The 26,905-nt window shown below is 37.0% G+C and overlaps 1 pseudogene; it reads left to right on the top strand.

Moving 5' to 3' along the window:
* Positions 1-26,905, top strand: part of LOC103749715 — a 133,379-nt pseudogene that overhangs the window by 10,156 nt on the left and 96,318 nt on the right.

The following is a 26,905-nucleotide window of genomic DNA, read 5'->3' as shown; positions in this document are numbered from 1 at the left end:
TTGGTCTTTTTGAAGCAAGGTCTCCCTGTGGCCTCAGCTGTCCTGGAACTTACTATGTAGACCAAGCTGACCTTGAATTCACAGAGATCCTCCTGCCTCTGCCTCCCAAGTGCTGGGACTACAGGCATGCACCACCACGCCCGGCTTTAATGTTATCTTTTAAATTTTGATATATATGCCATTTTTCTTGATCTTTACCACTAGTATACAATTCCAGGAAGACAGAAATAAATGGACATGTTTCTGATGCCCAGGGGAAGACCTGACACACGGAAGACTTGACGCACAGAAAGCTAATGAATAGCTGTTCACTACCATCATTTAAAACAATCTGCAGTGGAAATTTGAATAAATTCTTTGGAAAATATTTTGAAATTTTATTTCTTGTTAAATAATGTGGTTCAACTTTGATGTCAAAATGGAATGTTCTCAAACCATGTTACCCTTTGCAAATATAAAATGAACAGGTTTGCTAATACATACTTATCCAAAACAAAAGGAAAGGTTTGGAATTTGTACAATGGAAAAGCAAGCAAAAAGAATTCTGAATTCAAGGAAAGTTAGTGTTTTGCCCTGGTTTTTCTTTTAAATGTCTTGATAGACATGGCACCAAATTGTCTCTGGACAAGACAGATTTGGAATGAACCTTGAGAACCTGTGATGTTTTTATTCTTTCTTTCTTTGAAATGTCCCTTGAGCTGATTTTTAACTTTTGTGATACAGTCCAAAGCAATGTAGCTTTCACTTACTTCTAAACAGTGGAAATAACAAGCAAATATGCATATCTACTAATGTTCTAACTTAATTTTCCCATCAGCTCCCAAGTACGAGGAATGGAAGAAGGCATAAGGATGCCAGAGGCCTGTGCTTCACCAGGAGGAGCCCTATGCACACTCAGTAGAAATAAGCCCAGGAATTCTAGCTTTAAAAGCATTTGATTCTCTCTGTAGAAGCCAGCAGCAGACCTTTGATCGATGTGCAAGTTCTAAAGACATTCAACCATGCTTACTATTGGGAAAAATGTGGTAATCATATTCAACACAGAATAAAGCTGTCAACCACAAATTACAGACCATCATGTGGACTTTGCACAAGACCCTCTTTAATCCCATAGGGGAAAGCCAAGTCCACTTCAACTGGCGGCACTCTGTTCGCAGAGACTGCCGATTGTTGTTTGCCTGCCACACTAACAGCACACTTAGAATTATAATTAACCAACTGATGTTAAAATACTACTAATAAAGATTTGTCTCCCTTAAGATGTTCAAACTTTGATCCCCTAGTCTCTCTAGTTCCTCCAAATTTTCTCCTTCTTATCCATTCAAATTAATTGTCTTCAGTAACATGGTCGTCAGCACTTGTAACTTTTTCTCATTTCAGATTCTGCAAGTTGACTAAATCCACTCAATCCCATTTTTGCTGTATTCTCGTGTTTACAGGCTGGTCAGGGAACACGGCCTCTTCCTGAAGCTCACTGGCCAGTTCATATTTGAGGTTCCCAACCTCTGCGGGTCCTTAGTCATTATTTAGATACAACTCTAAATGTAATAATAATGGTTGTAGTATTTACTGAGTCCCTACAACATACCCAGCTTCTCATGTTCAGTATATAATTTTGTGCTTTTGGTGGCCGCTGAGGTAGAAATGAGGGTAGAAAGTGAAGCTAAGAAACAAGAGGTGAAGTAATTTGTCTGGGCTCACACAACTAGCCGCTCTAAGCTGGCTGTCAGCTACTGGTCTCACTAACCCAAACCCCTGATTCCAGCCACAGCCTCACTTGGCTTCTCTCCTGTGCAGAGAAACAGGCAAAACATGAGCTACTGGCAAAGGGGTCCTGAAAACTATGTTGACAATTATGAGTTTGAGACACATCAGACTAATGACAAAAAAACATGTTTAACAAATATAAGAAACCGCATTTAACATATATACATTTATCACTTTCTATTTATAAACCTGCTGTACATATAGATATGTATGTAGTAGAAGGAACATTTTTAAGATTTTTTTGATTTTTATTTTGCTCTTTTAAAGTAGAAAATGACAAATCCAGAAAAAAATACATAAATATAAAGAAAAATTGTCCATAATTTCAATATCCAATATCAACTCTATTAATAACTGATTAAATGTTAAATAATTTTAATTTTTTAACAAAAAATTTAATTGTACTTGTATAGTTAACATGTCATATGTGAAGGTTTTGTCTTTTAAAGATCTTGTACTGTTAGCATTTTCAGATGGTAACTGATAAATATTTTATTGATATATCCTATTATGTAGATATATAACTAAAAATGTAATGGATTTGCTAGTTATATTTAAATATATTAATAAATAATTTTTATTTAAATTTTAATTTCTAATGTGGTAAGTATAAATATGATCCACAAAGACTAAACTTATTTGAAATCTTAGTAATTTTTAAAACTACAGAAATATTTTGAGTCCAAAGTCCTTGAGGACCATAATCTAAAGGAAAAGGGCAAAATAACGCTCACAGCAGGATATCACTTACAGCACTGACCTTGGAGTTAGCCTATATGTTGATGACAAGCAACTAGGTAAGTAATAATCACAATCATAATCTATGCAGCATTTTGCATTATTTATAACATTCTTTTACTATTTTAAACACGTGTCTTGCTACACAGTTAAGTCACACAATCTTATTTTTTATTTCTTTATTTTTCCTTTTATGAAATAGGGTCTCACTCTAATGTAGGCTTGTCATTGAACTCACCACAATCATCCTGCATCAGTCTCCCAAGTGCTGGCATTACTGGTGTAAGCCATAATACCCATCTGTCTGTGTTGTATAATCTTTAAGCAAACCTATGAGGAAGTTACTTTTAATTCTGTTTGGTACATGAGAATGTGAGCTGAGATGTTAATGACTTACTGATGGAAAATGGAGCCACGACTTAAACCCACAGTCTCACCTTATCTTACTATGCTTAATCACTATGGAAGTCCCTGTAAAACACAGTGTTTACATTGGAAAAGCATTATGCAACAGTCTGGAACAATGGGTGATGATATAATCTTACATGGGTACATATCTTATAAATAAAGTTCAAATAAAATATGAGAGGAGGGTGGATTGTATCGTTGAAATAAGGAGACAAAGTATGATTGTATGAATCACAGTTTCTTTCAATACAAAATAATTCTCCCACACTGGGTTCACAATGTTTAAAAGAGGAAAAATAATAACAAACCTCACTTTAGCTAGATGAAGCACACTAGTCATATAGTGAATGATTCCCCAATGTTATTAAAGTCTAGTTGCACAGTTGGAATGCAAGCGGATCTCTGTGGAAGTAGGGCCTAACTTAAGTTGAAGACATTAAAGGTATACTTTATATGAGTCAGGGAGAGACTGGCATGACTCACGCAGCAGAGGTCTTTGATAATGCATGAGGTCCCCAGGCTCTGGAAGTCAGTACCAGGGTCAGTAGGCCAGGTTTCAGGGGTTAGCCGTGTATGTCAGAGTCTTCAGAGAAGAGGTTTATAGTGCAGCTGCGTCATAGCATGCTGGGAGAGGCAGCCAACTGAATGCACAGCCTGTGTGGCCTTTGATCTGACTGACTGTCAAACTCTTGAGTTCATATGTATTTTGAAATATGGTAATTGGGGTCAGTTACTCACACGGAGACCTCCAATAAGATATGGTACCATATTCCAAAGAGGAGAGGGAATATACTACCAAGGTCTTAGACAATACATATATCCTAAGTGTAGAAGGCAAACTGTGAAAGCATTTGAAATTGTTTCAAAGCTACATGTCAGGACAGAATTGAATTGTAACAACTCTATAGTAAAGTATCTTTTGTACAAATTGCACAAACATATAAAATAGCATAGAATTTTTTCAAGGATGAACAAGTCTCTAATGAATGTAAGTTAAACTGGAAAGAGTTTTGATGAGGCAAAAATGTACTGGAAAACAAGTAGGTGGGGAAATGATAATAGGACAAAATAAAATGTAAAAGGCCATTCACAAAATGATAATAGGGTGTCATAAACTCAATAGTATTGTTATCTCAATTTTTTATGTCAGTATCAACAAGGACAGTAAAAACAGTGTCCATGCAATCTCTTGCCTTCTAGGAAAACAACCTACAATCACCGTAATGAAGGGAATGTGCCCTTGTCTACCATGGTGACAACTCTATAGCTCATTCTGCAAATCAGTCAGTCTCCTTCCAGGCTTACTTCTAGCAAGCCTCAGAGATTCTGACCCCATCCCATGAGACTCTTTTCAACAGGAAAGGATGACCTTCCTGCTGCAGAATTTGGAAAGCACCTCAGAATTCCTAGAAGGGTGTAATGAATCCTGTCAATAAGTTGAGAAATCAAATATTGGGGCATAAAATCTTCCCTGCCATTCACTATACGTATACCATGTGCCCTTGTATTCCATCGTCCCATGGTTTGCTATGTACTTGAAAGTGTTTGTTACACAAATTGGCCAGAATAAGAAATCGACCAGTCAAAACACTAACTTTATGGTAATGTTTTGTTTATGCCAGGTCTTTTTTTATTTCATACGTTCAATTCTCTGAACAATCCATTTCACCCAGTTTTCTTTCAGTGAATTTTGAAAAACCAAGTTTTATTTACAAATCTTCATGCCTCCCTTCGCATTTAAAATCTTATTATTATAACATGGAGACACTTTGAAGTTATAATGTATGTTTGTTTACATTTTGTGGGCCTCCCAAAGTTTTTTCTCTGAATCCCTATGGCTAGAAGCTCTAGTACACCATGCCCCCATACCTTTTTTGAGGCGATTGGTTCCCAGAGTAGGGATACGAATGTGTTTGTATACTGAGTTATTTTTGGATTGTCTTCTCCTCCTGAATTTCTTCTCTGTGGCATATGTCCACAATTTCTTCCTCCCTTGTAACTTGCACATGAAAAGGGACGGGCCACTTCCAGGTCTTGTGTTTCCCATGCTGAATCCATGCAGTAGGAAGTTTGAAAGTACCGAGAGAGAGTTCTCCAAGGTATTGATATGGAGGGTTCTGAAACACCTGAAAGAAGAAGGAAAAAGTTTCTTACTTCTGAGCTGCTTCCTCCATTCCATTCATTTTCAGTTCAAATTTAAAATTTCATCTTTGCATAGGGCCAAACAAACTGGGTCTACAGCAGGACTGGTTTTATGAAACTAGTTCCTCCAAAAGAATTGTAACTTTCCCCCAGGAGCAGAGAGAAAATCAAGTAACTCACAAGAAAGCCTCAGGACACACAGACAGCTGCAGGATTCACAAGGTTCTCACTCAAGGTTATATAAACAGCAACAGTTACTGGGATGAGGGGACTCCCTGGCCAACCAAGCTGCCTGGGTGCATTTCTCAGTATTGAAAAAACAAAGATACTGTGTTCTGAGGACTTTTGGAAATGTCATTTGGTCTACCTGTTTCACGGCAGTTCTGTTTCATGCATTCTATGGCAAAGTCCAATCACTCAAGTACCCTTTTCAAACTGCTTTTTCCAGGAAACAGGATCTCTCTCTTGTCCTAAATCTTCAACTCTTTCCATCTACCTATAACATCAATCCTAAGACGTACATGATGATCTTTGGTCCTGCAAAGTAATATCCATCCATATAAGATTCTACCTAGCTTCATCTTTAATCACATTATTTTGAATTCCTAAGATGTCTTCTTTTTCTATTTCTTGGGATTCTAATTGAAATACCATTCTTCATGAACACAGTGACACCATGTCTCATGTGCCTGTCTCAGAGTACTCACTGTGTATCTATGGACTTCTTATATGACGTTCATAATTTCTGTCTTGTTTTATAATTCATATGAAAAATGTCATTTATATGTGGTTATGATTTTCCAATATTATATTAAAGAGTATACATGTGATTCATTCTTAACTCTTACCTTATTGCAATATATTTCCTCTAAGTCTACTGATTTCTATAGGAGACAGCTAGCAATAAGTTTGTTTGTAAAGCTATAACATGTCAATTGCAGCCAAGAACGAATTTTGCTTTTCAAGCATAAAAGAAACACCAGTCTTCTGATATCAGCCTAGGATATAGGAAAATTGAGAACTCCTGGCAAGGCAGGGGTCATCTGACTGCATAGTCCCTCCCAGCTCTCTAGGCACTGCGGGGTTCCACCCTCACCAGCCTAGTAAGTTTGTTTGTAAAGCTATAACATGTCAATTGCAGCCAAGAACGAATTTTGCTTTTCAAGCATAAAAGAAACACCAGTCTTCTGATATCAGCCTAGGATATAGGAAAATTGAGAACTCCTGGCAAGGCAGGGGTCATCTGACTTCATAGTCCCTCCCAGCTCTCTAGGCACTGTGGGGTTCCACCCTCACCAGCCTCTGAAGGGCAAGGCAGGCAGCAGCAGGCCGGATACAGCTGCCTAGCAAGGAGCCTGTCCTTCCACTTCCTGGAAACACACTGACAGGCCCTCACAGGAGGTAACAGCAGCTGCAGCTCCTCTCCCAGAAGACCCAGAGTGCCCTGCTTACCATGTTTCCCAGCCTGCGGAGGTGGGACATCTGCAGCTCCTACAAGCCAGTGCCTTATGGTGGGGAAAGCAAGCCAGGCAAAGCTTCCACGCTGGGGGTAAGGGAGTAAAATCCACGAGTGCTGACTTCTGGGATCCTATAGACTGCTCTCTCCCACAGCATGGCTTCAGAGATGATCACAGCTGCACAGGCATACACAATCACCAGATTCCAGATCATTCCCCAGGATGGAGTCCTGTGAGCACCATAATGCCTGTCTGGTTGGCAGCTGGGAAAAGAAAGAGGCTCTCAAGAACAATGAATACTTTTCCATAAATAGAAAAAAAGAATTTGGGAGAAAGATTGGCCTTGGCCTTGTCTTTGCAGATGGAGTTGGGGTGAATTCCATAATCACAGCCCGTGACACATCTACAAATCCTCAGTGGAGATGAAGCACAAATACTTAGGGTATAAAGTGAAGTGGGTATTGGGTATTGGGACACAGGTCTGGGCCAAATCCAGGAACTGCAGACACTCATAGTACCTTGCTCTGCTCCACAATGACCCATTCTTTTCCACAACAGGCCGTCGTGTTCTGTGGCAATAGACAGAGAAACGACACTTGGAATAGTGTGTTTAGGTCATTTCCTAATGAAAATTCTGTTTCACCTATCGGCACTATATAAGGCAGGACTTTAAAATTGTCCTTCAGACAGGTAACCCTATGGTTACCTAACAAAGAAGAGAACAGGGGCGGGGGGAGGAAGGGAGGGAGGAAGAGAGAGAGAATTTTAGATTCTTGAGATTTTATTCAAATCCTGGCTTTTGTTAGTAACTCCAAGTGCTAATTAAATATGACAGCAACTCTGATTACAGGTAAAATGGAACCATAAATGTTTATAAAGGAGAATAAATTAGAAGTAAAGTGCCCTTTTGCAAGCCTGTGCGATGGTGGAGTTTAGAATAAGTCCTTCTGTCATGTGACCAAGCCAGGCAGACTCAGTCAGCCCTCAGTGAAACAGGTGACAAAAAGCAGTAATTATAAACATATAATGTGAGAAATTATAAACTAAAGCAATTCCTGCACCCCAAATCCTAGGCAGCTCTTCCTGTAAAATTCAATTAGTTACTGTCTTAACTATTATTCACCTTTGATAGCCTTAGTATATCAGTAATCCTCTGAGTAAGGACTCCAAATAGTCAGTGAAATGATGTGCTCCATTTATTACATTTATGATGCTAGATTAAGAAGAAGCTAATGGCTTCCAAGTATATTAGAAACTTTATATGTTTTTTGATTCATAGTTGATATTACATTTATGATATAATAGAGTTCAGGTTAAAAAATTTTATCTAAAAATAAAAGACCATATTTAACTTACTACCTAAGAGCACATCTTTATGACTGAGTTTCTAGGTCTGGCATGAACATTTCAGATGAGATTTTGTTGGTAGTTATTAATACCCATACATATTTTCTTTCTTTTATTAAAATCATGATCTAGGCTCTGATAGAAAAGTTGGATTACAAAGACAAATTCAGTATAGTTTCTCTCCTGCAGAGATCCTAACAGTCACAGGAGAGGCACATCTACCAGGAAATGATGAGTTAGTTCAGGAAGGCAGGGTTAAATACACTGAATGCTGAGCCCGCAGCCCCCAAGTCCACTGGGTGAGGAGATTGAGATTTCTTCGATAATACAAATGACTTTCTGAGCCCTGGAGGCAAGAGTAAGGAAGAAAGGATAATCAAAGACAATAAATAAGCTCAGAATAGGACTGAGGCATAAGAGCCAGGAGACTTGAGGTAGAGATGGTTTTCAGAAGGAAAGGCCTCTCTAAAATGGAAGACAAAGTGGAGATTGGCGATTAGGAATAGAAGACAGAATAAACTAACTAAATTAGATCTACCCTCTAATACTCCTCAGATAGCAGACCCTTGCTCTTAAACTCTAAGCCTTAGTTCTATCTGTAAAGTGAGGATATTTACAATATCATTAAAATATAATTAACACAGAATCTGGAATGCAGTGATTAAAAACTTTTTTGACTTGTAGATATTTTCCCTCCTCTCTGAACCTACTCTTCTATTTTCCCATAGCTGTCTTCATTCTTCCCAGAACCCTTCACAATACCCTCAGAGAGAGTTAGAGGCTCTCAAATGTTACACATAGCAGCCACATAAATCTTGTCACCATAAGGCTACATCTCATTTGAACCCAAGGAGAAACTAAGGGAACATATTTCTAGTCTGCACTATTTGCTACTCTGCCTCTAATGGTCAAAGTACTTTGTAATAGTCAAATTTTCATTACTGAAACAAATAGCCAAGAGAAATCAACATATACAGAGTGAAGATATATTTTGGTTCACAGGTTTGTAGGTTTCAATCTATGACCATTTGGCCCTATTGTTTGAATTTGTGGTGACATAATGCTTAGAGGCAGGACTGCACAGAGGGAGCAGACCAAGTATTTACCTCAGAGTAAGGTGGGAAAGAGAGAAAGTGCTGTGCCAATTATCCTTCAAGGACAAGCATCTAGCCCAACCACCCTCTAAGAATATATTTCTTCGCTATTAATATATATATAGCTGTGTACAATAGATCACTTAATGTTTATTTTTCCATCTACTTTTGAAAATACAGATTGAATATCCAAAATCCAAACATCTGAAATCAGTAATGATTTAAAATCTGTAACTTTGTGAGCAACAACTTGATACCACAAGTAGAAAATTCCACAACTGACCTAATGTAATATGTGATAGTCAAAATATAGGAACCTTTAAAACATTGTATGAATTTACTTTCAAGATATAGAAACATTTGGATTTCAAGTTTAAATACAGGTACCATCCCTAGGATGTCTCATTTTGTCTGTGTAGATATTCTGAAATATGGACAAATACAAAATCCTTCTGGTCCCACGTATTTTAGATAAGGAATAGTCGATCTGTATTTCAGACATTATTAAAGGAATTATGTACATGTACTACTTGCAATATTTTTCTTTCTTAGAAATGCAGTCCAGAGAGAAGGGCTTCATTCTTCAGTAAGGTGACATATTTCTGGTTTAGCAGGCAGGAATTATAGCAGGTTCTTCATAGCATACTACACAAGGAACATCCCAAGGGGAACAATGACACCGAAATGTTATCTCTTACATCAAAATATGAACATTTCCACAAAACATCATTGCAAGGATTTTTTAATATATATGTTTTATTTTTTAGAAGAAGCATTTCATTGCAGCTTTAACATACTCAATAACAATTTCCAGAGAAAAGACACATCTCTTTCAAAAGTGGCTATAAAATTTTTAGGTTCACAGTTGAATTAATACAGTTATACAATATTGAACTCAGTATAAACTTTGTAAGACATAAAATCGAATGAGTTTTTAACCTTTAAAAAAATCATTTCATTTTAAAATACACGGTTTCTTACAGAAATACTCACTCTTTTTTTTTAATGTTACTTAGGACCCAGAAATCATATGCATTACCACAAAATCAGAGATCAAAGAAGCAATATTTCCAAAATGACCTTCTGTTAGCACTGGGGAAGGACCAAAATATGAAGTATTTTAACATCAAGAAGGTGCTGTCAAGTGAATATATATAGTATCTTAAGAAATCTCCCCTTGAGCTCTAAAAGATGGATATTGACAGATGAGAAAATTGGGACTCCAGAAGAGAAAGAACTTGTGTATTGATAACGAAGTAGAAGCAAGTGTATGTTAAAAATATGGGAGGGTGCTGATGGGGAAAGGAGTACAAAGATGATTAAGATGTTCTGTATGTGTCAATAAAAAAGTTACAAAAAAATAGTTTCTTTGGGGCTGGAGAGATGGTTCAGCACTTAAGAGCACTCGCTGCTCTTGCAGAGGACCCAGGTTCAATTCCCAGCACCCGTGGAACAGCTAACAACTGTCTACAACTCCAGTTCCAGGGGATCTGACACCTTTCTCTGACCTCCGTAGGCATTGCATGACATGGGTGTACTTAACATACATGCAGGCAAAGTGCTCATACACATAAAATTAAACAAAAATTTAAAAATAAAAATAGCCTCCTTTGAGCCCATATTTCATGCTTACTCTGGGATGGTGCTGTGTTCTTATACACTGCAAGGTATTACCCCATTTTTACTTGCATATGCTACTATTAAAACACACAAGCATAACTGTTTTTGGTGAAATGTGTATTCTGGTTTATCTCATGTAATAATTGATCTATAATATGCAATGAGACTTAACAAATTTGGGGAATATAACTCTGATTTAACAAAGAAGTTTAGTCATTTTAATTGGAAAGAACTGAGTTTTTCTTATGTACAAATCCAGGTGCTTTCTTTGGAAATGCATTTCTTTTACTCATAACAGAATGTCCCTGATAATATGATTACATTTGTCTTTGTAACTTTATGCTCCTTGCTCTGCTGCAGTGCAATTTGATCAATTTGATCTATGGATTTATTCCCAAGAGTAGATGAATCCTTAAAGAAATTAATTAGACACTAGCTGTCCTAAACTCTGCTAAACTTTAAAAATACAGAGCTAAATGATTTAGTTTCTACACTGAAGGAATGAACAGAAAAATTAGAAAGATTTAAGGACCAGACCTTCAATTAACAAAAAGAGCAAAGACAGGGTGATAGAGAAATGCTAATATTCAGAAGTATCATCAATCCCACTTTGAAAATTTTTTATTTGTTATTCATATTTTATGAATGAGTATATTGCCTGCATGTGTAAGTTCACCCATGTCATGCAATGCCCATGGAGGAAAGAAGAGGGTGTTGGATCCCCTGGAACTGGAGTTATGGAGGCTTATTAGCCACCATGTGGGTGCTGGGAACTGAACCCAGGTCTTCTGCAAGAGCAGGCAGTGCTTTTAACCACTGAGTTATCTCTCCAGTCCCATCAAACCCACTTTGAACACTTACGGAAGGAGTAAGTCAAGTGACATTACAAATTAAGCAAAGATCATGTACAAATCACAGAAATGAGAAATAACTGACCCTCGCATATTACAGACCCAGTGTCAGAATGGTAAAAGATTAAGCTAGAGAGAGACTACAGGATTTCTCTAGGACATTCCAGAAGGCTATAAGAAGTCACCAAAGAATTATAAATAGAAGAGTGATCTGATCACATCTTCATTTCACAGTATCATTTTACAAATGTGTAGACATGAAATATAGGATATGGAAACAGAGACGGGGAAAGGCATTAAGAGACTCTTTGGTATCCTGGGGATTTATGGCCACTGTCCAAACTGTGCTGGTAATAAAGATAATAGGAGGGGAGAAGGGATTTAAAAGAGACACTTAGGAACATGTTTCTTATATGAAGAAGCTGAGGAACTAGTAGAAGTGTGGATTAAATGCCAGTTTCCTGCTCAGACAACTATGAAGTCCAGATGTATGAAGAACTGTGGTTCAGTGTTTAAGAAATTTCAATCTGAGATGTCTGGGGAGAATCAAATGAACAAGTGCTTTGATAGGAGGTTTTGTCTTAGGATAACCTTTTGACCATAGATAAAGTTTTAGGAAAGTATTTGAGAGTTATTGGATGTAGATCAGTAGTTTTAACTTTGAGTATGAATGTGATATTCTAGAAAGAAAACCCAGTTAATGTGAAAAACAAATGGAACATTAGTAATCCTCAATATTTAAATGATAAGAGAAAGGGTGATCATCAAAGGAAACTAAGTAAATATGTGCAGAGTGAAAAAGAAATATTCCAGTAAAAAGTGTAATTGATATTTTGACATGTAAGGAAAGAGAGTTTGTCAAAAAGGAGAAAATTAAGGACAGAGAGTATAGCTCACTGATATATTACATGCTCAGAACAGACCTGGGTTCAATCCCCACTTCCAATTCAAAGGAAGAGAAAGAGAGAGAAAGAAAGAAAGAAAGAGACAGAGAGAGATATCAAAAGGGCTAAGGATTGAAAAGGGATACCTTATAATAAGTATTAGATTTTCAATATTTTATTTTTTATGAGAAAGTTTAAGTATAAAACATAAGTGTTGTGAATGAATTCTTGATAGAGTCAGATGAATTGGATAGGAATACCAAGTCAAGACATAAATTACTTAAAGAAGATGGTAAAAGTTTTACACTAATATGTAACATTAAAGGACACACTAGAAAAAAGTGTGTGTGTGTGTGTGTGTGTGTGTGTGTGTTCATGTGGGTATGTGCACATGCCTATGGGTGTCAGAAGTCAGTGTGAGTGTTAGGGGTCTTTCTTTGTTGCTCTCCATGTTATTTATTAACAGCTTCTATCATTGAACTTTGAGCTCTCCAATTACTCTGTCAGTAAGCCCCGTGGAATCTGTCTGTCCTCTGCTCTCCAGTACTGCAGTTACAAGCATGGTGTGCTACCATGGCTTTTTACATGGGTCCAGGGGGTATGAATTCAGATCTTTACATTTCCATAGTAAGCATTTCACCCTTTAAGCTATTTATTCAGCCCTCAAAAGAAAGATTTGTTAAATAGTGTGCAAATATATGCTGTGTAAAATTAGTGATTTTGATTTTTCAAATTTGAATATATAAATAAATATTTTCCAAATATGAGTTTTATATAATCTGCATATTGAAAGAGTGCTCTCTACTCTGGCTTTTTAAGCTTATAAGTACCATAGAAATTAAATAATAAAAATTAATTTTAGGCAAATGTATTTTTGAAACTTTAATCATAAAATTGCAAAATTACATGCATGGCTATAGGATATTGGAAATACCATTTAATTCCAAAAGTAAAAAGGCAAAATTAAATTAATAAGTAAAACAAATCATAATTAATTTAAAAACATGACAACACCTTGAAAACTAAGTAGTGTTATGATGCTGACCCACTGGGAAAGCACCATTCACACTCCAGGTGTTCCAAAGTAGCCAAATTTTACTTAGCTTGCCAGTGACTAGACTCTCTGATCCAAAATTTTGCAAATGCACTACTTCCTCAGAGGAAAGTAAAGGTTTTTCTTTTTTTCTTTTCTTTTCTTTTCTTTTTTTTTTTCCCCCGGAGCTGAGGACCAAACCCTAGGCAAGTGCTCTACCACTGAGCTAAATCCTGAACCTGGAAAGTAAAGCTTTTAAAGGTAAAACCCATATCCTGACTGGTTGGTACAAGATGTACTCAAAAACAAGCAATTTACTCAAAAACAAGCAGTCACATATTTGTTCCTGTAGATGGGCAAGCAGTTACAGAAGCCAGATAAGTACCCACAAAAGCCAGGTAAGTCTTAACTGGAGCCCTCCTAGGATTATATGGTTGTGTTCCTCTGGGGTCAGCTCTTCCTGGACCTGCTGGCTCCAGGCCAGGGTAGGGTCTGGGATGGCTTGGTACCAAGGTGGTGATCTTACACAAAATGGAGGAGCTCAGGCTATCACAGTAGTAAGTAAATCAATCCAGTAAGCTGTAACTGTTGACTATCCTGTTTATTTTCTGTTTAAAATCAGCATCTCAACTAACAGGAAATATTTTTATAGCATGTAGCTTTTGGGAACTGTCATTGACATGAATCTACTTTGATTTCTTATCTTGGTAATTCAACAACTGCGGCTGAAAATTGTTGTTTAAGAGCATTTTTTAAACAATGATTAATTATATTCTTAGGTCTGTTTTATATTACAGAAAAATGTCATAAATTCTTTTCTAGACCAACTTCAGTGTTCGTCATTATAAAGTCAATTCAATTAAAATGTTCCCAGATGATATACTAGTTAGGAAATTGGACACTCACGAGTCTTAATTCCTAAGGCAGAAGCTGACTAGATCATCTTGATGATAAAATAATGAACAAGCTCCTATTAGAAAACATTGTCATTGGTGCATAATGACCATGGCCATGGAATAATCCCCTTGATGTACATGGAAAAATCTAGTTAATTCTCTTTATGGGTCACAGTTGGGTCATTACTTTAACTAGAGATGCGCTATCAAGTATATTCTGTTTTCCTTACACTTGAATAAAGTGCATACATTATCGGTCCCTTTCCATATGTTTAAACAGGTTAACATTTTTGCTTTCCTCATTGTACAACCTCCCCTGTAAGAAATGTTTTTTTAAAAATTGATTAATAGTGATTTAACTGAAAGTACTACTCTGTATGCTGCATGTTCATGCTTTCCAAGTATTTGAATATTATTCATTTGCAAAAGGTACATCTTACCTCATTGGTCTAGCTAAATATTAATTGTCCATAAGCAATCATCTCAAAATTATGTCTAAAATGACAAAATTAAAAATAACATGGCAGCCTTATGTTTTAAGAGACTGGATAACTTTTGTTAATTTATCTTTGGTTTATTTTACATGGAAATTATTAGGACCTATCTCTTGAGCTTTTAGTGTTTAACTAGTTGAAACAAATGCAAATGTATCCTGCTCTGCATGCTTTAGAGACTTACCAGGATCAACTTTTCTTTTCTGAAAAGAAATACTAATTTAAATTTCTTTAGATGTATATAAGAATCTTACTGCTTCAGAAACAAAGTCCACATATTCATGGGGCCTAGTGTAGGCCACATTTTACTCAGTGAGAATGCTAACTATAGATCCTAGTTCCTTTTAAAACCTACTTCAGCATGTAATATAAAGGAAAATACTTCTTTTCCTCTTTTCTTAAACATTTCTATGGGAAAGCATGAAAGGCCCGTAGAACCACACAGTTTAAGTTTACCATAGACAACAAAAGACAGGAAGGGAGCCCTTATGTGGGGAGAGGGCAGTGAGGGTAGTCAGCAAGCAGAATCACATCTTCAGTGGATGTGTCAGTTCTAGATGCTGTGTTATTTGGAAACTCAGCATGAAAGTCAGGGGTCACTTATCCCTGAACCAAAACCGCTGAGTTTTGCACAGTTCTAACTCAAAATGCTGAGACAGTAAATGTTATTAAAAATGGTTTTGTGGGGAAAAAAATCAATGCAATCTTATTTGGAAAATGAATATTTATTTTCTGGAATGGACTAGAAGGACTTAATATGACATGAAAGGAGTTCATTGCTTAATATGTTTGAAAAAGTGCACTGTAGGAGACTGTCCAAGATATTGGAGCCAACAGAAACGTGATTACTGAAGGTTCTTTCTTATTATATTTAAGCCTTTTGTTAAATGTGAATTGTGGTCTGCTATTATGTATTATAAGAGAAGCAAAAATGAATTGAGAGGAGACTCTGGTAACCACATAATTTCTACCCATCCTAGGGTCAATCAATTGAGGTTACACTGTAACCATGACACTGAAGCGGTTCCAATTTGAAATGTTACAATACTTAGTGATGGTCTATTAGGCTAATTCAATTTATCACGAAAAAATTGAGGCTAGAGAGCCAGAAGGTCTAGGCTTATATATAAATTTAATTTCTCACTGAACAAGTCATGTCATGAAGCTCAAGAAGTACATGTGAAATTTCTTAGGAGTGGGTTTGAATTGTAGTAAAAGAATGTCTAAATAGCAAGAGATTAAACAAATAGGTTTGGTCACACTTATGTTGAGAAAATGACATTTTGGTCAGAACACCTTAGCGCAGCGTGCTAATCATTTGTTTGTGGTGATCCTTCCATAAACAGCCTTTTATATGACACAACTAGTCATATAAAATATAATACATCATATAATGCACCTAACAATTGTTATCATAAAATTACTACTGCTTCATGTATTTACTATATAATACTTTTTGTCATTAATTTAGAGTGAACTGCTTCCAATTAAGAAGCAAATAAAAGTAAAGTATTCTGGGAAACAGCATCAACCTCAAAAGTCTCATGTTTGCATCCATCAAGAAGCCATGTCAAGTGACTGACCTATATCCTTCTGGTTCCTGTAATTACACTTGATGATGCTTGCACAGTAATTAAGGTCAAACAACACATTGCTCAGAGTATGAGCCTGATATTGAACTATGCATAACTGTATTGATTTCTCTCTATATAGTATTGAGGAGAAACTTGATGCATGTTGTTGAATTACCTCAGAAATATTAAAACAAGCCCACGCTTTTTCTGTCTTCCTACTTCCGATTCTTTTTATTTGGCTTTCACCAACATTGGCAAAGATAATGACTTAGACCACTGACTGCTATAACTCACTGCCTCAGAGCCAATCAAGTATAAAGAAAAGATAATTACTGTTCATACTTTTGCAATCTGGTAACTTCCAAAGCTTTGCTCTTGTGCTGAGATAACCTTCATTCTGCATCATGCATAGTTAAGGGCAAGAGAACACACACAAAATTCACAGATGCATCAGTCAAACTTTTCATTTTCCTCAGACACTCACCCCCTGTGCCACTAACAGTGACATTAATCTTTTCATAAGGGAAGAGCCTTTCTGGCCTAATCACTTCTTAAAACTCTATGCCTTTTTTTTTTTTGAAATAAGAGTTCTTCCCCAGATTACTTTTGTTCATGTATCATTATCCACAACTGAAATATACTTTTAGTTTCAAGTAGAGGATAATGTGAGTACCAGGACTAATTTTGACCAGTCGTGATTTATAACTCAACTGCTGTGATAAAGAGTTACCCTGAGTTTAGGAGACATCCAATTCAAAAAGTACCAACTTCTTGTTAACAGTAAGAGGGTATGGAAGAAGATAGTCTATGGGTAAGTACAATCCATTGCTTCCCACAATAATTTCTGTGGTATGACTAGAGTATATCACATATCTTGTGTAAGTTTGCCTACTAATTTAGAAACATTGTTGTAGTATCCTGGAGCAAGTTCTTTGAATGGTAGAGGATGAAAACAAGGCTGGGTCTTGATAGATGGCTCAGCGGTTGAGAGCACTGACTGCTCTTGCAGAGGACCTGGGTTCGATTCCCAGCACCCACGAGGTGGCTATGAACCATCCTTGATTCCAGTTCCAAGGGAATCTGAAGCCCTCATCTGACCTCCACAGCATTCACAACATGGGTGCACTCACATACATGCAGGCAATACATTCATACATAAAATAAAAATAATAAATAAAATGTTTTTTAAAAAATGGTATTCCCACATTGGTTTATATTTTGTTGGTTAAAGTAATTCATATAGGCAACATAAAAGTATTTCAGGGTAGGAATAATATTCTGCCTATATTTGGACAATCTACAATGTCAAATGGCAGAGTTTATAAAGTCCCATTGGAACAAGAGCTCCATTGCTCCTCTGTTACAAGCCTGAACTGCAAATGTGAGCTCTTGGCTATCTGGGTGGATAGCCTACTGTAAAAGTTTGCTACTGGGCTTAAGAAATGATTCATTTAGTAAAGTGCCTGCTGCACAAGCAGGAGAACCTGAGTTTGAATGCCTAGAACCCACTTAGAAAGCCAGACAAGTTGATGCATGCCTATAATCACCAGCAATAGGGCCAGAAGGGAGACAGGCAGATCCTTGAAGCCTATTGGCCAGCCAGCCCAGCTGAATCAATGACCTTCAGATTCAATGAGAGACTCTGTCTCAAAAAATAAAGGTCAAGAGCAATCAAGTAAAGAAGAGAAAAACAAACACACCCATCTATGACCTCCACAGTGAACTCACATAAGTACATATGTACTCTCATGCACATGTGTACATACCTACACTAATTAGTTTATATACCAAACATACATGCAATACATTACACATAGATAGAAAGAGCTTGCTACTTAAGTTTCAGTAAGAGTGGAAGGGTGTATGAGTAGTGCACTTCTTGAATATGAGATTATTAGATGAAGTTACAGTTACACTGAATAAGTTGGATGCCTTAACAGACCTACTAAAAACCAAAATGGGGCTGGGGAGGTGACTCAATATGTAAGAGGACTTGCTGCTCAATTCTGAGGACTTGTGTTTAATTCCCCAAAATACACGTTCCAGATTCAGTGAGAGCTCCTGTTTTGGTTTTTTTTTTTTTTTCCAAAATATTTTATGTATGATTTTTATTTTTATGTGTATGCATGTATTTCCTGCATGTGTGAAAGTGTACCCATGTTGTACAATGCCCACAGAGGACAGAAGAGGCTGTCGGATCCCTTGGAACTGGAGTTATGGACACTTTGAATGCTGGGATTCAAATCCTGGTTTTCTGCAAGAGCAGCCAGTGTTCTTAACCACTGAGCCATCTCTCTAGCCCCAAGATCTCCTGTCTTAAGGGGATGGGACAGAGAGTGATAGAGCAGGACACCATATATCCTCAGGTGTATGCACCCCCTACCACATACTTATACACTGAACACACACACACACACGCACACACACACACACACACACACACAGCCCTACAAATGACAATTGCACATTACTGAACTTAGAGATAAAACTGTGTTATTTTACAAACACAATGTAATCATTGTATCATGACCAATAAAATAATTCAAGAATCACCAAAATGAAAGCATATAAACATACTTTAATTTTTTGTTGATTTAGTTGATATCTTATTCTTTCATTCTTAGAATAATTATTTTAGCATATAAGAAAACATTAGAAAGAGAGGATCTTTTTGACTTAAATGAAAGTGATTCTCCCTACATTGTGTGGTCTCTGAAAAATAATGGAGAAAAGAAGGTTTGAAGAATTGGGAGAGACAAAAAATACAAGTAAGTATGTTTTACAATCAATTAATTCATGAAGTAACTATTTTACTATCTACTTAAAGATGGGTAAATATATTTTTCAAACATGAGCTATTATTACTAGCAGTAGAGAAAATTCTTTAAATTATTCAATTGGCTATCCATTTGTACAAAACACAATGTTGTTAATGAAGCTCATTGCTATACTCAAGATATATAGCCTTCTTTAGCCTGCTTTCACTTTAGTGTCTAGAAACAAATTTAATTGCATTATGTATTTGGTTTCACAGTCATGGTAGCAAAGATGACTTCTTTACACAGAGGATATGGCTGTTGGTCAAAGTAAGGCATATGGTGGCCAAGAGCAAAGCTTGTCATAGCAAATTCCCTATCTCCAGGTATACACACACACACACACACACACACACACATACACACACACACATACACACGATACTGGAAATAGAGACTTTAAAAAACAAAATATAATTTGTTGATAATAGAAAATATTTGCATTAATTAAATAATCTTAATACTCACAAAGGTGACAAAATGAAAATTTCATTCTGGATACATTCTGAATATTTTTTCAACTTTAACTGAATTTATTCTTTTCTTACTCTGTTTTCTTTAGGGTTTATCATTAATTGTATGTATTTCATTTTCACTCATATTAGTTCTGTCCAGTTTCTCATGTTTGAATTTTCTTTAATAATGCATAATAATAATCTTTGCATCAAAAGGTACATACCAGGAAACCATCTCTACTCTGTGCTTTGTGGAACACATTTAAGCCTATCCTGGTTCAAGCTGCTTTATTTAAAGTGATTGCTGATATTTTGTCCTTCATTAGTCCACTAATCATGAGGTAAGTTGGAACTTACTGTATTTTTCCTTCTCACAGGTAAATGAAAAGCAAATGATTCTTTGTAAACTTCTTGTAGAGAAGGTAAGCCAGAAGCAGCATTCAGTACTCAAGTTGAATGCTTCAGAGTCTGGAGCTGCAATATCCCACTCCTGACAAGAAAACACAATGACCCTTTCACCACCTTTTGTTTGCTAGCCAGGCCCTCAACTGACTGGATGAAACACTGACCTTTATTCAGTCTTCCAGTTAAAATGTTAATCATTTTATTAGCTGTCTGGACATCTCTTCACCCAGTCAAGTTGTTACATAACATGAACTGTCACATTAATTATCTTACTTAATCTTTATAACAGTGAAATGGGATGTATTATTTTATCCATAATTACATTACAGACACAGAGACAGTGTTAACTAGTTTGTTAGATCCACATAGAAAATACCAGAATAATTAATAGCTGAGATCCTAGAAGATTTGCTTTAAGTGCATGTTTTCAAAATGAAATGATAGATATTTTAAGTATATTTCTTAGGTATGGTCTTTTGAATATTTAATTTTCGGGTAATGGGTGTGTGGACATGTATGTAATGAATATGTAATATAGATTTAAGATATTTCTACTAATTATTTTGATATACTTGTGTATATGTCTGTGTGTGTGTGATAGAGCTAAACACTCATATGACATGGAGCATTCCCAAAATATCTTTCTGCTAGGATTTAAAGGCATTGAAATTGAGCTTTTTTTCAAGAAATTACTAACCTACTTGTAACAGTCATAAAAGAAATTCAAAGAACAGACTTTTTAATAAGCCTATGATTATAATAATAATCTTATAAGTGTCTCATGTTTCCAAGACATTAGCTTTTGAAAGAAACATTTAATCACACCTGGAGAGATGGGTCAGTGGATAAGAGCACTGGCTGCTCTTGCAGAAGACTACATTGGAATCTCGGCACCCACATGGCAACTAACAACCATTCATAACTCTAGTTCCAGGGAATCTGATGCCGTCTTCTGACCTCCACAGGCATTGCATGACAGGAGTGGACTTACATATATGCAGACAATACATTTGTTTACATAAAATAAAAATAATAAATAAATTAAAGTAGAAACATTTAATCACTAAATTAATGAAAATATAATTAATGGCAATTTACTTGAACCTGGGATAATATGTAAGACTATATTCACCGACTGATCAATGAGCATTTATCGCATGTCAAATATTATTCTATATAGACTGTGGGGACAGAACAAAATTCAAAAATAAGTCCTTGTTTTGACACAGGCAAAGAGTGTAGAGTTATATAATAAACAGAGAAGTAAAGAGAAATAATACATAGACAATGAACAGCACTTCGGGAAGAAGTAAAACAAGGTCAGAATTAAAAGCTGCTATTTTGTGTGAAGTAGAGAACACCTTGGTACTAAGAGGATATTTGAAGATGATATTTGTCAGTATTCCAAGAAGCATTAAGGAGAACAGCCATGAGCCAAGAGTGCATTTGGTATCTTTGATTGCCTGGAACAGAGACTGGAGCAGAGTGGCTAAAAGGAAAAGTGGTAAGATTTAGGTCAGACAGGGCCAGGAGTGAAATAGGTCTAGAAAGGCCTTATGACTGATAATGGGGCTATGAGTTCAATTTAGAAAAGAAGAATCCGGAAGATTTTTGAAGGTAGAATAAAGGATTAGACTTAAGTTTTGGGGGATCTCTCTGTCTACCGTGTGGAAGCTATGAAGAGCAGGAGTGTCAGAAGCATCACCAGAAGAACATGTATGGAGACAATCTAGGCAAAAGGCAACATGGCTACAACTGGGTAGTGGTGATGAAGGTCATAAAAAGTGACGAGATTCTGGCTCTGCTTTAAAGGTAGAGATAGCAGAACTTACTGATAAATTGAAGGTAGGTAGAGGAAGGAAGACAGGAGTCAAGAATGCTTTCAGAAGACTTATTTACTTCAATCATAACAGAGTTACTATGAGGAAAAGGTGAAACTTCAGCAAAGACTAAAATAGAGAATGGTGTTTGCTTTTGAACTTTCTAAAACTGAAATATCTATTAGCCATTGTGCATAAAAGAATTGACATTGACATTGATCTAACCATAAGCTTTAGAAGGCCAGTCTATGGGAGTGGTTTTAGACTGATATGAACTTAGATTACAAGATAGTTTCACTCTTGTTAGCTAATAGTAGATGCTCTGTGTATCCAAAATGTTTACATAATCAACATGCTTATATTCAATGCCTACTTTGCTTCTGAAAGGTACACATATTTGAACAATGAACAGTCAAAACTCTGGATGCTGACTTTCTAACAAGACTGATAACTTTTCACATATTGCTGCTTCAAAAGTCAAGTGTGTTCTTTGTGACTCCAAAAGACATGGAGAGGAATTTGGAAACCTGCACTATTTTCCCCAGGTCTTGCCCCCATGCACACTTTCCTTTTGCTGATTTTGCTTTTTGTCATTTCACCGTAATAAATCATAGCCATGAGTGTGACTATGTGCCAAGTCCTGTAAGTTCTCCTAATGAATCACTGAGTGGTCTTGTGGATTCCTGACACAGCAATTTAGATTAAAAGGTTGAGTAAGCAATTGTCTATATATTATAGACTGGAGTTAGGGAAGATATAGGCAGGTCTGATAAATGGGAATGGTCCAAATAGGATTAGATATGTCAAATTGTTGATCTGGCTGAGACCACGGTTAGCGTAAGTGAAGAGAAGTAAAGTTGTCCACAAACAAAAGCATCAGCCCTCCAAAAAATTGAGTTGTTGAAGATAGGGAATCTATCAAAGGGAAGCATTAGCTAAAACAGAAGAAAAAGAAACAGTAAAGAACGGTCTCAGGAAATCCAAGGTCAGGTGCTTGTTGCTCTCAGAAAAGTTCTGCTAGCGTTAACATCCTCAATTCATTTTAGCCCCAGTTCGGTACAAGTAGAAGTGAAGTGTATCCTAGTCTTAAGGCCCACAGACAAGACTTCTCCTTTTCCTTCCTTTGTTCCTCATCAGAGTGTGTCCAAGGGCTTACTGCAGGGCTTTCTTGAGTGTGATCAGAAGGTTGTCAGAGGCACTGATCAGCAACTTTTCTTCTTATGCCCTGCTATGTTCATCCAGTGCTGAAAAACTAACGAGAAAAATTCTGTGGCAATACAAAACACAGCAACAATTTTCAAAGACAGGGTTTGCTCGTCCATGGTGAGTGGGGCCATAGTAGAGAACCTTGAACAGTTGTGTGATGGCCACGTTACCACCTAGAGGTTATGGTTGGCTTCTTTTTCTCCTCCAATCTCAGACATAGCAGAAAACAACAAAAAAGAAACTTTATTGAAAGATAAGGAATCACATTCACATGCACACTCACGCATAAAAGAAAGCTCTCCATAAATGAAGAGGGGACTTGGAAACTGAAAAATACAAAATACTGGGAAGGCTTGGGCCTTTGTTTTCCGTTTTTGCTGGTATAAGGCAGATTCTTCACCCCTAATTTTGGATGGATCAACTTGCTAGATTCCTTGATTTTTCTCCTGTGCCAGAATATCGCAGATATCATCATAAGTTCTTAATTTATATGCCTGGGCTAAGCTGCCAGGAAATGGCCAGACACACACACACACACACACACAGACACACACACACACGATCTTTATTTTAAAAGTATCCATAGCATAATTGTTTTCCCCAGGTAATTTACAATTGTTAAAATAACCAAAATTTCCTTGAACCTGGCAAGAAAATATATACAAGATTTTTTTCACTGTTGATCCTGAAGGCAAAATAAATATTTCCCTTTTAGACTTTGATTTGTTTTGTGTGTTCAAAAATCTCCTTTATAGGGACACACACACACACACACACATACACACACACACACACACACACACATACATACTATGGATTCTGTATGCTTGTTTGTCTATTCTGTCTCTCTGCCCATTTCTTTCCATGTGTGTTTTTTCTCTCTCTCCCTCTCTCTTCCAAACATTAACCCATGTATTTGCATCTATCTTCTCTGTCACACTCTGTCTCATTCATTCTGTTTTCTTTCTGTCTGATTATGTCTGTGTGTCTGTCTCTGTGTTTCTCTTTCTCTGTGTGTGTGTGTACTCTCTCTCCTCTTCCTTCCCCTTCTCTCCTCTCCTCTCCTCTCCTCTCCTCTTCTCTCTCTCTTCCCCTCCCTCCCTCCTGCTCTCTCTCTCTCTCTCCCCTCATTGTGTGTGTGCTCTGTGCATGTCTCTGTCTGTTTCTGTGCCCCCTACTCTCCCCACAACCTCAATTGCTCTGAGTGCTCAGCTTGAGCATGGAGTTGTAAAGGTGCCTGCATTCATTATGGCAGCTTTATTTACCTAGAGTGACCATTGCAATAGGCTAAAACAAGTATTTGTATGATGTAGGCTTGAAAGGGCCACAATACCACTATTGACACATTATTTTGTTCCAGCAAATCCACATGTCAGCCAGATCCAAGTGGAGGGAAAACATGGAGGGCATTGAAATTTACCTTCTCTGTGGGAGGAAGAACATAGAATTCAAAGCCCCTTTTTTTTAGCTGTGCTGTCTCCCATTTGCCAATGACTAGAGCTCAACAAAGTAATTAGAGAATCTCTGTGGCCTTCAGTACCTCTGAGTTCTCTATCTCCCAGAATGTGTGCCATGGAGAATATGAACAAATGCTTCTAGGACAGAAAACAGTTTCTGCAACTATGTGACACACTCTTGCAACATGTATTTGACCATATTTGAAAAACAAGAATTTCACTATTACATTGAAAGGAGCCAGTCTTTCCCTTGCCTTAACAATGAGCTCCTCCACACACAGGATCCTGAGCTACCCAGTCCGTAGCTCTTTTCACAAACCTGGCACACGAAGCTTACACAGGGTTCCCAAATATTCAGAATACTGAATAAACGGGCTTATTCAGTTACACTTTTCTAAGACATCTATATTTTAGAGTAATTTAATAACATTAAATTTTCTACACTGAAAAACAACTGACTGATCAAAAAGAATATTTTGAGTTTGCATCCTTGCAATTTCAACCTGGAAGACCTAAATTTATAAGATAGTTTTTAAATTTTTTTTCTGTTCATAAGAAAAGTTGCTGGAGAGAGCTATTTGAAAAACTAAGAGTTCTTGTCATATTGTTATGGCTCACATGCTTAATCAACCATATAAAATAATGCTTTTACTAATTTACTAAGAGAAAACATAGATTTCTTATTGATTAATGTGCTTGTTATTTTCTAAACTTCTTTATGAATTTTATTTAGACTCAGTGAAAGGAAAGAAATGAATATTCATATCTGATAACATGGATGTACATTTATCACTAGCATAGCTGAAACATAACTTATTTTAATATTTCCTTGTTAGTATATAGAGATCCACTATGGTAATTGGTGATAGGCATCAGCATCTATTTGTTTGAATTTTATGCAATGGTCTAAAGGCTGATGCTAGGCTTGCCCCTTACAGAGACAATGGTGCAACACTTTCAGAAAATGTACTGAGAAGGCATGCTCTAAGCCATCTTTACAAAAACAATTAGGAGTCTCAAAGGGTGCCATCTGATAGACATCAGTTAAGAACCACAGAGCTTCTAGTTGCTATAATGTTCGTGTAGACTATGGAAAAAAAAATTATCAGTGTCATTGAGAATATATAACAGCCCAAATAATTCTTTTTTGTTATTTTATTTATTATTTTTATTTTGTGTGTATGAATATTTTCATGCATTTATGTAAATGTACCACATGCATGCAATGCCTGCTGGGGTCAAAAGCAGGTGTCAGATATGCTAGAACTGGAATTTCAGATAGTTATTAGCCATGATATGGGTGCTGAGAATTAAACCTGAGGCTTCTGGAAGAACAGTAAATGTTCTTAACTGCTGAGCCATCCCTCCACCCCCCTACCCTCAAATAATTCTTAAAAACTGGAAACCTTAGTATTCATTTTAGAGACACTGTATTATTAGCCAGTGGTATATATTTGATTCTGAAGTCTTATTTTAGTAAAATTAATCTGATGAAGTACTTGATTTATAAACAAATTTGAACAATGCATCCATTAGTTCTCCAAAGTGTCAATAAAAGGTCAAAAGTCATAAGTTAGTGTTATTTACCACTTGAAATTTTTCAACTATGTAGAAGTGGGGATTTTGGGAGGGGGTTTTTGTTTTTGTTTTTATTTTTGTTTCTTTAAGACAGGGTCTTTTTGTAGCCACAGCCTGCCTGAACCCAATATGTATACCAGACTGGCCTCAATCACAGAGAGACACCCCTACCCATGCCTGGAATGCTAGAATTAAAGGTGTGCACCACCATGTCCATCTGAGAATTCATTTTTTAAACTGAGTATTCGCTGACACAATTTAGAGGCAGTCTTACCTGAGTACAGATCATTTTCTTCTGGTTCTCATAGCCTAAAGATAAACACAAAATGGCTGTTTACGGTGGCGTTTTTTTAATCTCCAGAGTTCATGTTGAAAATGTTTTTAGTATCCAAGGTGCATTTTGTTTTGAGGCGTTTCCTTTCTCAAAATATATTTTTAGACTCCTAGTCTTGGGGCCCCAGACACCTGGGGAACCAATACTGCTTCCTGACCCTTCTCACCCAGAGCAACCCAGTCCCTTCCTTGGGCTCCAGGAGCACCACTTCTGGTCCTGGCCCTGCCCTCACCTCGCTCTGCTTCCCTGGGCCTGCACCACCGGCTAACTCTCCTAGCCTGCACTACTATCCTCAGGCCTCTTGGGGTAAGTCTACAGTGCAGCTCTCCGCGCTGGGACTCCCTAAGCCACATTCACCCTTCCATCCCCCCCCTCGCCGTTCTATACTCCTAGTTTGAGCCCTGCGCCACTCCGAGTCTTGGGGCCCCAGACAGCTGGGGAAACAATACTGCTTCCTGACCCTTCTCACCCAGACCAACTCAGTGCCTTTCTTGGGCCCCAGGAGCACTGCTTCTGGTACTGGCCCCGC

Source organism: Nannospalax galili, unplaced genomic scaffold (assembly GCF_000622305.1).
Source record: "Nannospalax galili isolate Female #2095 unplaced genomic scaffold, S.galili_v1.0 scaffold266, whole genome shotgun sequence".
Lineage (NCBI taxonomy): Eukaryota > Metazoa > Chordata > Mammalia > Rodentia > Spalacidae > Nannospalax > Nannospalax galili.
The sequence above is the reverse complement of the archived record's forward strand: the minus strand, read 5'-3'. Positions and strand labels throughout refer to the sequence as shown.